Here is a 13,044-nt window from a genome sequence, read left to right as displayed (position 1 = left end):
CCTGTGGCCAGGGGAAATCTGCTGGCCTCTATCACTGGGTTTCCCCTGGTTTGTGACATTACAGATGGACTGTGGTGGTCACTGCTATTATCTTGATAAAACATATTATGGGGCCGGCACAGTGGCTCACACCTGTAATTCCAACACTTTGGGAGGCTGAGGCGGGTGGATCACTTGAGGTCAGAAGTTTGAGACCAGCTTGGCCAACCCCGTCTCTACTTAAAAAATACAAAAATTAGCCAGGTGTGGTGGCACACACCTGTAGTCCCAGCTACTTGGGAGGCTGAGGCAGGATAATCCCTTGAACCTGGGAGGCAGAGGTGTGAGCTGATATCACGCCATTGCACCTGGGTGACAGAGGGCGACTCCATCTCAAAAAACAAAACATATGATGGGAGGTATCAGATGAGACGAAGAAACAGAAGGAGATGAAATTAGTGAAAATGAGAGAAGAGGAAAAGAGAAGAGAGGAGAGGAGGGAATGGGAGGAGAGGGGAGAGGAGGAAAGAGAAGAGAGGAGAGTTGATTATCTAGTTGGAATAAACCCCCGTTGCCTTGAAAGTATTCTGCATAAGCAAGGCCTTTAATGGAGTGAGGATTGAAGGACTGGCCCAGAGGAACAAAAGGAAGGAATAAAGAAAGGTGACAAATCGAAGAAAAGAGCAAAGAGAAATAAGGATTGGCAAGAGCAAAAAGAACGTGAAGTACAAAGACTCCAAAGGAGTAAGGGTTTTTTTTTTAACTTTGCAAACACTCCATTTTACTACACTTAATTAATCATAACACAGGAACATAAATGTTTAAAGGGTGAAATAAAATGTACAGAAATATAGTCATACTCAACAAAAATAAGAACACATAAATTTAACATAAGGTTGTCATCCCTGCAGTCTCCAAGCTCATGGGAGTCAGCATCTCCACTTCAATTCCTCCAGCCACAAGCAAGTTCATAGTAATGAAGCTCTTTCTTTATTCTGGCTGAAATCAGTGAGTGAAATGCAGGAGGAAAGAGACAAAAATGTTCCAAAGAGAGAGGAAAAGGGCAGAGAAAAAGAGCAAGTATGACAGCGACAGAAATAACTTTATTCTCTCATGCTGGTGCCCTTCAGGCCAGGAAGTCCTCTGACGTGTCTAACTCAAATATCTCCTGCAATTCCAGCCAGTTTCATGATTTCCTGGGTCCATCCAATAAAAGCTGTGACAATTTACTGATTCAAAATACTGCAACATAAAAGAACAAAAATTTAAATAGAGTTTGACAGACCTTCTTTCTGAAATCTTGGATCTGCATGAAAGCAGAGTAGAGGCAGAGAATACACCAGGAACGAGAAAAATCTCTCCCCCTTTTCAACTATAAAAACCATCTGGATTTCCTGTCTCCTTGCCCCAAAGCCTTCTGCTATCAATATCTGGACATTTTGATCATGCTGCTTGAATCAACAGTGATTCAGGCCCATGTGGGGGGTGAAACTAATATAGTCCTCTGTTGGGGGAACTGAGGAATCATCACGTGACATCCTCAAGCTGACTTTATTCTCAGGCTTGACCTTCTGATGGTCTGTCTTGGTTCTGGTAACTGAGGTTTTGGGAAGCCGAAGGGCACCATTCTCTCAAATCTGAACTCTGCCCATGTCTCAGCTTCCACGTTGGGGGCCTTTTCATGCCAGGCAGGTTGCTGTTGCTGTCCCAGAATGACCAACCAGATGGACTTCTAGGACCTGTTTACATTTCCTTAGTGCATAGTTTCCTCCTCTGCCTGCTCTTGTACATGCAAACTCCCTTTCACTGGACTTGTATAATGAGCAATTCTTCCTCTATGAAGCCCCGGGAGCTTATCAATCTCCAAATCCCACTTCTGTAGAGGCCCCCGAAGCTTGTTCCACTGGCCCCTACAGACACCCTTCTTCGCCTGCTTCGGGACTGCATTTCAGTGGGCTGAGTCCTCCTTGGCTGACCAAAGCACACTGGGAAGGTTATAGTTGGTCTGTTGTGCCTTCAATGGACGGCAAAGGAAAATGGCTTAGATTCATGGTGGGCCTGTGGTTTGGCTACGGCTGCTTCAACCTTCCCTTGTATCCAAATCTGTGCGGTTTGTCCACCGTGGAAGTTTGTGTTTATCTCTGGGACAAACCAAACTAACCCCTGCCTTTTCCAAAGTTCTCAAATCCTTACGAGGCCATGGAATGTTAGAAATGGATAAGGATATAGGCCGGGCGCGGTGGCTCAAGCCTGTAATCCCAGCACTTTGGGAGGCCGAGACGGGCGGATCACAAGGTCAGGAGATCAAGACCATCCTGGCTAACACGGTGAAACCCCGTCTCTACTAAAAATACAAAAAAATCTAGCCGGGCGAGGTGGCGGCGCCTGTGGTCCCAGCTACTCGGGAGGCTGAGGCAGGAGAATGGCGTAAACCCAGGAGGCGGAGCTTGCAGTGAGCTGAGATCCGGCCACTGCGCTCCAGCCTGGGTGACAGAGCGAGACTCCGTCTCAAATAAAATAAAATAAAATAAAGAAATGGATAAGGATATAAATTTCAGTGTCACATATCTGAGCTATATACTGACTCCTGTGGAACCTTGGCCAACAAACTTCATTCTCAGCTCTCTGTAACATGTGGCTAGAGTCTCACAGGAATGGGGTAAAGGTTCAGAATGATTGCGTGACATTCTTATCATAGTGTCTAGCACAGAGATACTGCGGAGGAAAAGCTGATGAATAGTTTCTGCCTTTCTGAAGTCCCCAGGGTTCCGTAATTGTTCTTTGGAAGTTTTGTCATTGTTATAGAGGCAAACCTCAGAGAATGCCAAGGTAGGGAGACCTTCTCCCTTGCCAGGAATTCCACCCCCGCCCCCACCCAGTCTACAGTGCTGGCTCCCCGTGTCCTTTGATCCTGGGAGGCCACTCCTATGGCCCAGTGGGTGAGGACATCATTCTTGTATCAGCAAAAGCCTCATCATACCTCGCAACTCCCAGTCCCCATGCCTTCTGTTTCTTTTCTCCAAGACTATGGGAGAGCACAGAAAACACGATTTTATGAATGCTTGGAATTCAGACCCAGTATGTGACCTAAAGCATTTAGTGTCCTTTTATGCCATTCCTGAGAACTCCGATTATTGTAACCACATCTATTATAATTGATAACCCAAAAACTAACAGCAATACACTGTGTCTTCACCCAGAGGAGCTTGGAGGACCCCACGTGCAACCTAAGGCTACTTGCCCTATGTGGGAGAACACGTTTTCCTTGACAAATGTCTGACTGTAATCTGCTTTTCAATAGGTAGTAGATGCTCTCGGGCCTTGTAACTGGGCCACAGTAACCTGTGAGGGGTCACTATTTATATCTGAGAGGGTATGGTCACCACCACCTCTAACCACCAGTGCATGTCCAGCAGCCCCTGAAGGGGCTGTGGGACTCCTGAGCCACCTGCTGTGTGTCCATAATTATGGTGTTGACTGATAGATTTCAACAAATAAATCCAATTCTGAAAGATTCTAAAAGCCACATTCAAGTGAATGAGCAGAGTACACGAATCAATTAATTGTGTCTATTATGGTCACTTGAAGGAAAGGGACAATATTTCATCAACAGCCTTTAGGGTAGGGATGACAAGCACTAACATCTGGAATCTGAGATCACCCTGATATCTTGGAGAATGTGGAGGCTCAAACAATGAGCCACGTCCTGGTCAGCTGTTTCAAAATGGCCCCAATCCTTTCCCTTTCTTTATCCATTGCCCTTTTAAGTGGAGCCCACGCCTCCACTCCTAGAATCCAGTCTGGTCCTGCAGTAAGAATGACCGCACCCCAGTTCCAAGCCCAGGCCTCGAGAGGCCTTGCATTTCTCTGTGTGCTCTCTTGGAACCCTGTAACTGTCATAAGAACAAGGCCAAGCTTGTCTGCTGGAGAATAGAAGACCACAGGGACTGGGACCAGACCATTCATGAGAGGCCATCCTAGACCAGCTCCTCCCAGACAGCCAACAGCTGACTCCAGAAACATGAGATTCCAGCCCAGAAGAGTTGCCAGTGAGCTAAATGAATGTCCATTGTTTGATGCCACAGGGCTTTGTGTGTGTTTGTCTGCTTTTCTTACACAGTATTATTGTAGCAATACCTAACAGATAAAAAAGGTAGCACCACATTATATCCCAATGAATCCAGCCGTAACTACTGACCATAACCTTAAGATGTTTTTTCTCTTTTATAAGTTGCTCTTCCCACGTGTAGCTGATTGGGTCCAAGGCTACTGATTCCCTAACTATCTGTGGTCAAGGACCAGCTTTTTATTTACATATTCTTTTGTCCTATTTCTGTTTTGTTTTTACTTCTTATTTGAAATAATTATGGATTTATAAGAAATTGCAAAAAAATCAAATAATACAGGGAGGGCCAAGAATTTTTTTCTTTTTCCCCAATCCATTGTGGATCAAATATTTTTGTAAAATCAAAAAAGAAAGAGAGAAAAAGAAAGAAATAAAAGGAAGGAAGGAAGGAAGGAAGGAAGGAAGGAAGGAAGGAAGGAAGGAAGGAAGGAAGGAAGGAAGGAAGGAAGGAAGGAAGGAAGGAAGGAAGGAAGGAAGGAAAGAAAGAAAGAAAGAAAGAAAGAAAGAAAGAAAGAAAGAAAGAAAGAAAGAAAGAAAGAAAGAAGAAAAGAAAAGAAAAGAAGGAAAGAAAGACAGACATACAGAAAGAGAAATAAGTTACCGGGAAGATGAAACAAAATCTTAAAAGATGTGTAAAGTATTAGTCCAAATTCTTTATGATTAGATTAAAAGGAATAGACACAAAGTTACACACATTTTTATGAAAATTTCTAAATGCTTATTTTGGGTTTGTACATGTAGCTCATGTTTTGTGGCTTGGTCCCAATCCACAGACCACTTCTAAGTAGTATTACTTTCAACTTTTCTGGAGATGAGAAATGGAAACTAAGCTTAAGTACAGTGGGAATAATTTTGGTCTCGAATGAACCTAAGGTCTTTCACAGAGGATATTTTTACAATATATTTTACCCTAAGTGCTATAAAAGAGTGCTTTTGTGGTTATCTAACCCTGGATGATGGGAAGAAAAAACACAAAATACATTTCAGCCTTTATACAGGAATTTTCCTTACTGATTTTCTTTCTTCTCTTCATCACTAAAACAAACAACAAAAACAAAACACAAACACTGGCCAAGCGCCGTGGCTCACGCCTGTAATTCCAGCACTTTGGGAGGCTGAGGTTGGCAGATCACTTAACCTCAGCAGTTCGAGACCAGCCTGGGCAACATGGTGAGACCCCATCTCTATAAAAAATAAAAAAATTAGCCAGGCATGATGTGTGCACCTATAGTCCCAGCTACTTGGGAGGCTGAAGTGGGAGGATCACTTGAGCTTGGGAGGTTGAGGCTGCAGTGAACCTTGATGGCACCACTGAATTCCAGCCTGGGTGACAGAGCAAGACCCTGTCTCAAAAAAAAAAAAAATACAAAAATACAAAAAATACAAAAAACACAATGCAAGGCCATGCCAGCGTTGAGGTTCAGATATTCAATATGCTTGCCTCTAAACAATGTAAATCAAAATGAATGTATTACTAGCTAATATGCCCCTACGCCCCTTATGAAAGTTTTAGAGTTTTTCATTTTTTTGTTTAAATTTCCATTGAGAGGTAGATCCTAATGCCCTGCCTTCTGCCTTTCCTGGATCTTGGGGAAGTAAGCTCCCAGAGAAAAGTCCTCCGCTTCCAAGATGACTCAATGTAGAGATGAAGTAGAAACCTCGTTTTGTTCTAAAAGGCAGGAGAGGGAGAGGAACTTTAAAAGATCTGGCTGCAGACCAGGCTGCTGAGGTTGGTACAATATCCCAACTCATTAAGATGATACTCTGATATCCATGACTGCTCCCTCTGACAATTCCCCCCAGCATGGGAAAGACAGCCCACAGCTCACACATGAGAGGCATCATCCACACCATGCATCAGGTCCCTCCTCAGGGAGAGCCTGTCAAGGACTGGACACGATGACAGTGGTGGAAGTGAAGGCAGGTTACTTGTGCCATTTTTCTCTTTTCCTCCTTGTCCACTTACCTAATATATGGCCACCATTCCCTAAGTGTTATAGAAGAGTGTTTAATTTGGTGGGACCATGCAAAAGGATGAGAGGAGGGCAGAGATCACTTGCAAATCATGGAAAGCTCACCCCATTTCCACCCCTGTGCACTGTTTTTCTGCATCTGTTCCTAGCTCTTTCCAATCCCTTCTCCAGGAAAAGGCAAATCTGATCACAGCACTATTACGTTTCCAAAGCATTTGAAGTCTTCCCATTGATCTTAGAACAAACCTTCAAGGTCATAGTATGGTTTCTATGGTCCAGCATGGCTGAGCCCCTAAGAACATGTCATCTTCAGGCCATCTCAAGTGCCTCACTCACTTGGGCACCTTCATATTGGTCTTTTCTCCCTCAGACTTAACAAGCTCCTTCCCACATCTGGATCTCCACCCCATCCTCAATCACACTCCTTTTCTCCTAACTTCCCATGTTTCATTTCTCAGCCTTCAACTCCCAAAGTAAATTAAACCCCCGACATCAGTTCTGAGCTCTTTTGCCCCCATCCCACCACAGACACTATCGCAACTGTACAACTGTAGGCATATCATTTTGTGTGTGATTTCGGTTTATTTATTTATTTTTTTTGGAAATCATGCTCTCTAGCTTGTACACACCTTGCTGTTATCTTGGCTTCTCTACTTGACAACTCTAGCCTTACACTTCTGATAAAACCAGTGATGCATTGGTTGTCAATATAGTGACCACCTGCAAAACTTCTGAAATATCCTCTGTAGAGAAGCCCCAGTATGGCTGTGTACCCATTGTATATGCCCTTTTAGAGAGAGCCCGCTAAAGTACCTTGTTTGTCAAAAAAGAGACCTTCCAGAATGACTCAGTTGCCTTGCTCTTTCCTTCACCATCAGGACGATGAGCGCCAACTCTATGTCGAGACATTCCCCAGTCCTAGTTGCTTCCAACATGGAGGAACTAAAAGACAAAGTTGAACAGATATTTATTCTTTCAGCTACAACTTGAGTGGCTGCTCAATATTTAAGTCAAAGGAGAATCCCTACAGTCATGCATCAAACTTCAATTACTAGGTTTCATTTAGAATACCTGCTTACCCACACTAAGCCCTCACCCACAAACACACCTCCTTTGTCCCTCATAGTTGAAGTCCATTCAGAATATATACCATAAATGTATTTAAAATAGTGTTCATGTGGAAAGAAATGAGTATAATTTTGAATTCATACTTGCTATTGTCATTTTGAGTTTTTAGTAAAAATTATTTTTTCAATACTTTTTAATATTAATTATTAATGTGATATTAATATTATCACATGTGATAAAACTGGCCAGTATTCAGCACAATGTTTTGGTCAATGTATTTTAGTGAACATTAATTTTCCATTTAAAAAATTCAGATTACAACTACTATTTCTGTAGAGTCTCATGATGTCAAACACTATTGAACCTGCAGTAGCATCAATCCATGAAACAGGTCAGACATCACCAAACCTACGAGGATTCTTTCATTTATGATACATCTATTAGAGGCTTAAACAGTTAGCCATTTTGTCATAGAAGAATATACTAAGAAACTGCATGTAAACATAAACAGGGATTCTCTTGTGACGTCTCCTTTTTGGAGGGCTGAGAAGGCTGCTGCTTCCTGCCATGATGGGGTAACAAAAATTGGGCTTAACTGACCATAATAAACAATCAGAAAACTAAACAAAATGTATGAATTAACTGTTTTCAGACATTAAATAACAAAAACAAAAAATAATAATTGCTGAAAGAAGATAAAATTTCTGGAGGAAATTTCTAAACTGCATTCGGGAAGGGTAACCCTAACAATATGTAATAGCCTTCATGCATCAAGGACAGAGAGAACGGAGTTCAAGAAACCTTTGACTACGGAATGTTGTAGGACAGAGTTCCAGAAAGGAGGACACTAGCCTGGCAATCCTAAAATATTAACTTGGTGTTTATAAAAAGTTTGCCAACCCTTGCCCTAGAAATAAAAACCACAGTTTATAAAGTAATAGTTTTACTGGATGGAAGTAACAACAGATTAGACACTGTGGAAGAAAAGATCAGTAAACATGAAGACAATAATAGACTCTATCTAAAATAAAGCATCCAGAGAAAAAAGACTGCAAATAAAATAAACAGAGCCACAGCGATTTGGGGACAATATTTAGTGGTCTAATGTACATGTAACAGGAGTAGTAGAAAGAAAGGGAAAAGGGAATAAAGGATAAAATTATTTAAAAAATATAATGGCTTAAGTTTTTAAAAATTTTATAAAAACTATAAACTCAGAAATGAAATAAGGTCAATTAATTCCACACAGAACAAACACACAGAAAGCCTCACTGAGGCGTACTGTAATCAAATTGCTTAAAACTGGCGATAAAGACAAAATATTAAACAAATATTAAACACTGCTGGAGGAAAAAGAAGTCACTTTATGTAATAAGAACTAGAGCAGGGAACTATGCAAGCTTTAAATCAATAGAATGACATCTTTAAAGTACTAAAAAGAGAAAAGAAGCTACATTCAGTTAAAACAGTCCCTAAAAATGAAGACAAAATAAAATCTTTCGCAGACAAACAAAAACTGAAAGAATTTATTACCAATAAATCATTGCTATATGATATATTGAAACAAGTTGTTTGGGCAGAAGGAAAACAATGACAGATGAAAATGTAGACTTACACACACACAAAAGAGCACTTAAAGAGGTCAATATTTTCTTTTTTCTTTTTAATTTCTTTATCAGATAAATGAATGTTCAAAGCAAAAAGAAACCAACGTATAATGGGATTTTATAATATACGTAGAAGTAAAATGTATGATCACAACAGCACAAAGAACGGGGGGGAATGTAAGGACATTCATTTCATTTTTTACATTACACAAGAAATAATATTATTTCAAGGCAGTCTATGATAACTTAAGTGCATATTACAAACCCTAGAACAACCATTAAGAGAAAAGTAAACAAGATATATAGCTAATAAGCCAACTGTGGATATAAATGGAATAATAGAAAATTTATCTTTTATCCAAATAGTAGCAGAAAATGATGAAATAAATCTAACGAACATGTGAAACAAATACAAAACAAGTAGCAGGATGATAGGCTTCAAACCAATTATATCAATAATTATATTAAATGTAAATGGTCTAAATGCATAAAGAAAAAGGCAAATATCAGACCGAATACACAAGCAATACCAAACTACATGATGTCCACTAGAAATCTTTTAATATCAAAAAATAGATGTGCTTTAAAAATATGTCATGCAAAAATTAACCATAAGGAAGCTGGAGATGCTGTATTAATATGAAACAAAGTAGAACAAAAGGTATTACCATGAATAAAGAATGGCATTTCAAAATAAAGGGCTACAGAATTATACATTTTCAATTCCAGCACAATTAAAATGAATTTTCTTATGGTATTTCTATTATCAAGCATCCAAGCTGATTAAAGTTAAGCCCTGTTTCAGCTACTTTGGACTTGAATTTTTAAAAACTAGAAAGCAGATTACATACTCCTTTCCTGTTCCAATCCTACTTTCCAGTATATACAACTTTGTTTGTCACTCTTTATCTAATTCCTTTTATTTATCTAAAGTTCTCTTCAGTCCTTCTCTTTTATTCTTCAGTTGCTATCTTGATCCAAGCAGATTGATATCTTAATTTGAGTTCTGTTTTGTCTTATGTTACTTCTACCTGTGGCAGAGCCTACAAATTGTCCACCAATATCATTTTATCCTTCTTCCTTTAATAGCAGAACTCCTGTCTTTAATCTGGGAATATTGGTACCCAGTGGAAGGCTAACTTTCGAGCCTTGCCTGGCTGTATGGCCATGTGACAAAGCTCTGTCATTTCCTGGTTGTGCTTTAAAAGGAATCTGTATGTGAGCTTCATGCTTCTGTCCATCTTCCCACTGGCTGAGAAACACTTGTGATAAAGTGGCTGAGATTCCTTTTTTTGTTTAAGCTCTATATTACTGGGTGGCTCTCTTTGTAATAGCAGCTTAGAATAAATCCTAACTAATACTGTATAGTACCTCTTTAATTTTCTTTGCCCAAGAGAGCTGATAAATTTGCATAGTAACTCAAATTTCTCCTGCAATCCCTGTATTATCCCTATTTAAAGAAAACAATGAGAAATTGCTGTTACTTTTTAAACTGCGAACAAGGACTCTGAGAAAAGAATCCAGCCCCTACTTTTACTCTTGCTAACTTTATCCATGATAGAGTCAATTTATTTCTTTAAAACACATGCAGGTGATTGTTAGTCTCTAAAGAAGTGAAGACCCCCTAGAGAAAGCTGTTAATGTGACTTTTCAGTAAAAGAAAACAATAGGCACATATAGATTCCGGTGTCAATTTGTTAGGCTCAGGATGAGCCCCCTCATCCTTCTCAACCTCTCCAGGCTGCCTCATGAAAGGGGAAGGGTGTGCCTGTTCTCCACACTACACAGGCTTTCCTAAGCCTGGCCCCACACCTAGCTGCTTCTGGGCTGCAGATTTTCTTTCCTCCCAGCTTCAGCTGCTCCTGTTTTCCTGTTTCTAACACTCTTCTTTTGTCCTCAGGAGTCATTATGGAGACATAACTAACCATCAGTCTCTGTATATAATCAGGATTAGAATAATTAAGGTAATATGAAGGGTTGGAAATTTGGAACACTCAGCAAAGCTGAATTGGATTCCTACTATCAAGTTATTTGAATCCTTTCAAACAGCCAGTGGGATAGCCTGTAGAGCCTCCCAGCCCCTGCCTAACCTCTGGAAAAATCTCGTCGCAAAACAAACACTACTGCAGATTAAAACCAAGATTCTCAGGAGGGACCGCTTAGCATCAACATGTTGCCTTGCTTACGTTAAGCCATCTCTGCTCTGGTGCCGGGATGGAGAATAATTGCCAGGATTGTGTGGAGGCCCATCATTTTGCTTTCTCTGAAGCAGCTTTATCAGGAACAAGCCCCAGGGTGGCATTACTTAATCAATAGCAGAGATACAGAGAGAGAAAGAGAGTTCACAATAAACTGATTGCTGCATCTGGTTTCCTATGAGCAGTTACAAGACCAGTGAAAGTCCTCTAATCTCATCAAGCAACCAGACAGATTGATTTTGAGTTCATTAATAGCTGCTGGGGTGAAGGAGAGAGAAAGGAAAAAGAGGAAATGAATGCATCATTGGGATCTACACCCTTAATGCAGATCAAGAAGCTCTTTCAAAAACCATTCCTGGCTAGGAGAGAGCACTGAGCAAGGATCTGGTGCCCGGCCTGGAACCACAATTAACACCCAAGGCGACAATTAACACCAAGGACCAAGGAGTAACATCTTCCAACCAAGAAACCACATGTTTTCAATTCATCTGCAAAGCACCCAAAATACAAGTGAAAAGAAAACTCCTGTGTTATTTATGCAGATATTTTGTTTACATGATATCAAATAGCTTTCATCCAAATATTTGGCAGCATTTACATTAATAGAAGTGCTTTAGCAAACTCAGAGCTACCGATCAGCCTTACCCACCAAAGGGAAAAAGAAAACAAACTGAGACTATGCCTAAAAAGAACATGAAATAACAATAAGTCAATTTGATGTTGGATGTAGGTGCTTCTAACTCAGCTAATTCAGAATTGGTAGAGGGCAGGCATATCTAGACTACATTGTACCTCCAAGCTCTTTTTATTCCCTTCTCTGATAACCAACATGTTAATGTTGGGAAGAGCTAGCGACCCATCAAAAAGTGGATATTTTTGATACAGGTGTCTTGTTGCTTTATAGAACAGGTATATTCCTTGAAGGCTGTATACAAATTGATTCAATAGTAAAATACACAGAGGTGGCCAGTTTTACTTAGAGGAATTACAATCCTCTTATGAATAGATAACTGTCTCCTAATATATCAAGCTTTTAATACTAAATTTCAAAATACTGTGCTTTCTTGCAGCAGTCACAACTGTTTCCTGTCAGTGTGAAGTTCAGTCAAAGGCAAGCAAGGTGCTTTCAGACAGGCTGTTAAGACTTTTACAGCAACATTTTAGCAGCGACATTTCTCTGTGCTATTTCTTTCTCAGTAGTCTATGGTAACTTATGAGACTCCTTTATGAGCTACACAAATATTTATTGACTATCTATTATGGGCTCAGCATTGAACTATTATTAGTGATATAATAGACACTCGTGTGGGCATGGTTTTTCACCTGCAACGACACAAGGCCGCTAATGAGTGTTGTGAAATGTGTTAGCTTCAAAAGGTATGGGCTGTTACAACTTGGATGAGTAGGGTCTGCCCTGGGAAGGAGAGGTAAGTTATTCCAGCAGAACCAACAGTTGAGTACAACCTGAGGGGAAACAGCAAGGTGTGTTTGAGGAGCTCAAAGGTGTATGGTAAGCGTTTAGGGAGAAAGGCAGAGAGCAACTGGATTTGTGGCCATGAAATGTGAAGGGGGACAGCAGCTGCAGCACTCACAGGGAATGTGGATTGATGTAGATACTCCAGAGAGGACAAGGAAGGCCCAGAAGACTTGTTCACAAAAGTCGTAACAGATGAGGTGAGAAGACATATATATATATATACACACACACACACACACACATATACATACACACATATACATACACACATATACACATTTTTTTTTTTTTTTTTTTTGAGACAGAGTCTTGCTCTGTCGCCCAGGCTGGAGTGCAGAGGTGCAATCTCGGCTCACTGCAAACTCTGCCTCCGGGTTCACGCCATTCTCCTGCCTCAGCCTCCCAAGTTGCTGGCACTACAGGCGCCCGCCACCACGCCTGGCTAATTTTTTGTATTTTTAGTAGAGATGGGGTTTCACCGTGTTAGCCGGGATGGTCTCGATCTCCTGACCTCGTGATCCGCCCACCTCGGCCTCCCAAAGTGCTGGCATTACAGGCGTGAGCCACCGCGCCCGGCCCAGAAGAGACCATTTTGATGGTAGACTGGAGAATCCAT

At 40.8% G+C, this 13,044-nt stretch overlaps 1 protein-coding gene across 1 annotated transcript in view; it reads right to left on the bottom strand.

Moving 5' to 3' along the window:
- Window positions 1-13,044, bottom strand: part of LOC105476177 (neurotrimin) — a 1,408,523-nt gene that overhangs the window by 1,100,156 nt on the left and 295,323 nt on the right. The window contains exon 3 of the mRNA XM_011731850.3: window positions 6,892-7,020. The gene's annotated coding sequence lies outside the window, so the exon portion shown is untranslated. The remainder of the gene's footprint in view (window positions 1-6,891; window positions 7,021-13,044) is intronic.

The sequence above is a fragment of the Macaca nemestrina genome, chromosome 12 (genome assembly GCF_043159975.1).
Source record: "Macaca nemestrina isolate mMacNem1 chromosome 12, mMacNem.hap1, whole genome shotgun sequence".
In the NCBI taxonomy this organism is placed as follows: domain Eukaryota; kingdom Metazoa; phylum Chordata; class Mammalia; order Primates; family Cercopithecidae; genus Macaca; species Macaca nemestrina.
This window is presented reverse-complemented; position numbering and strand designations above follow the sequence as displayed.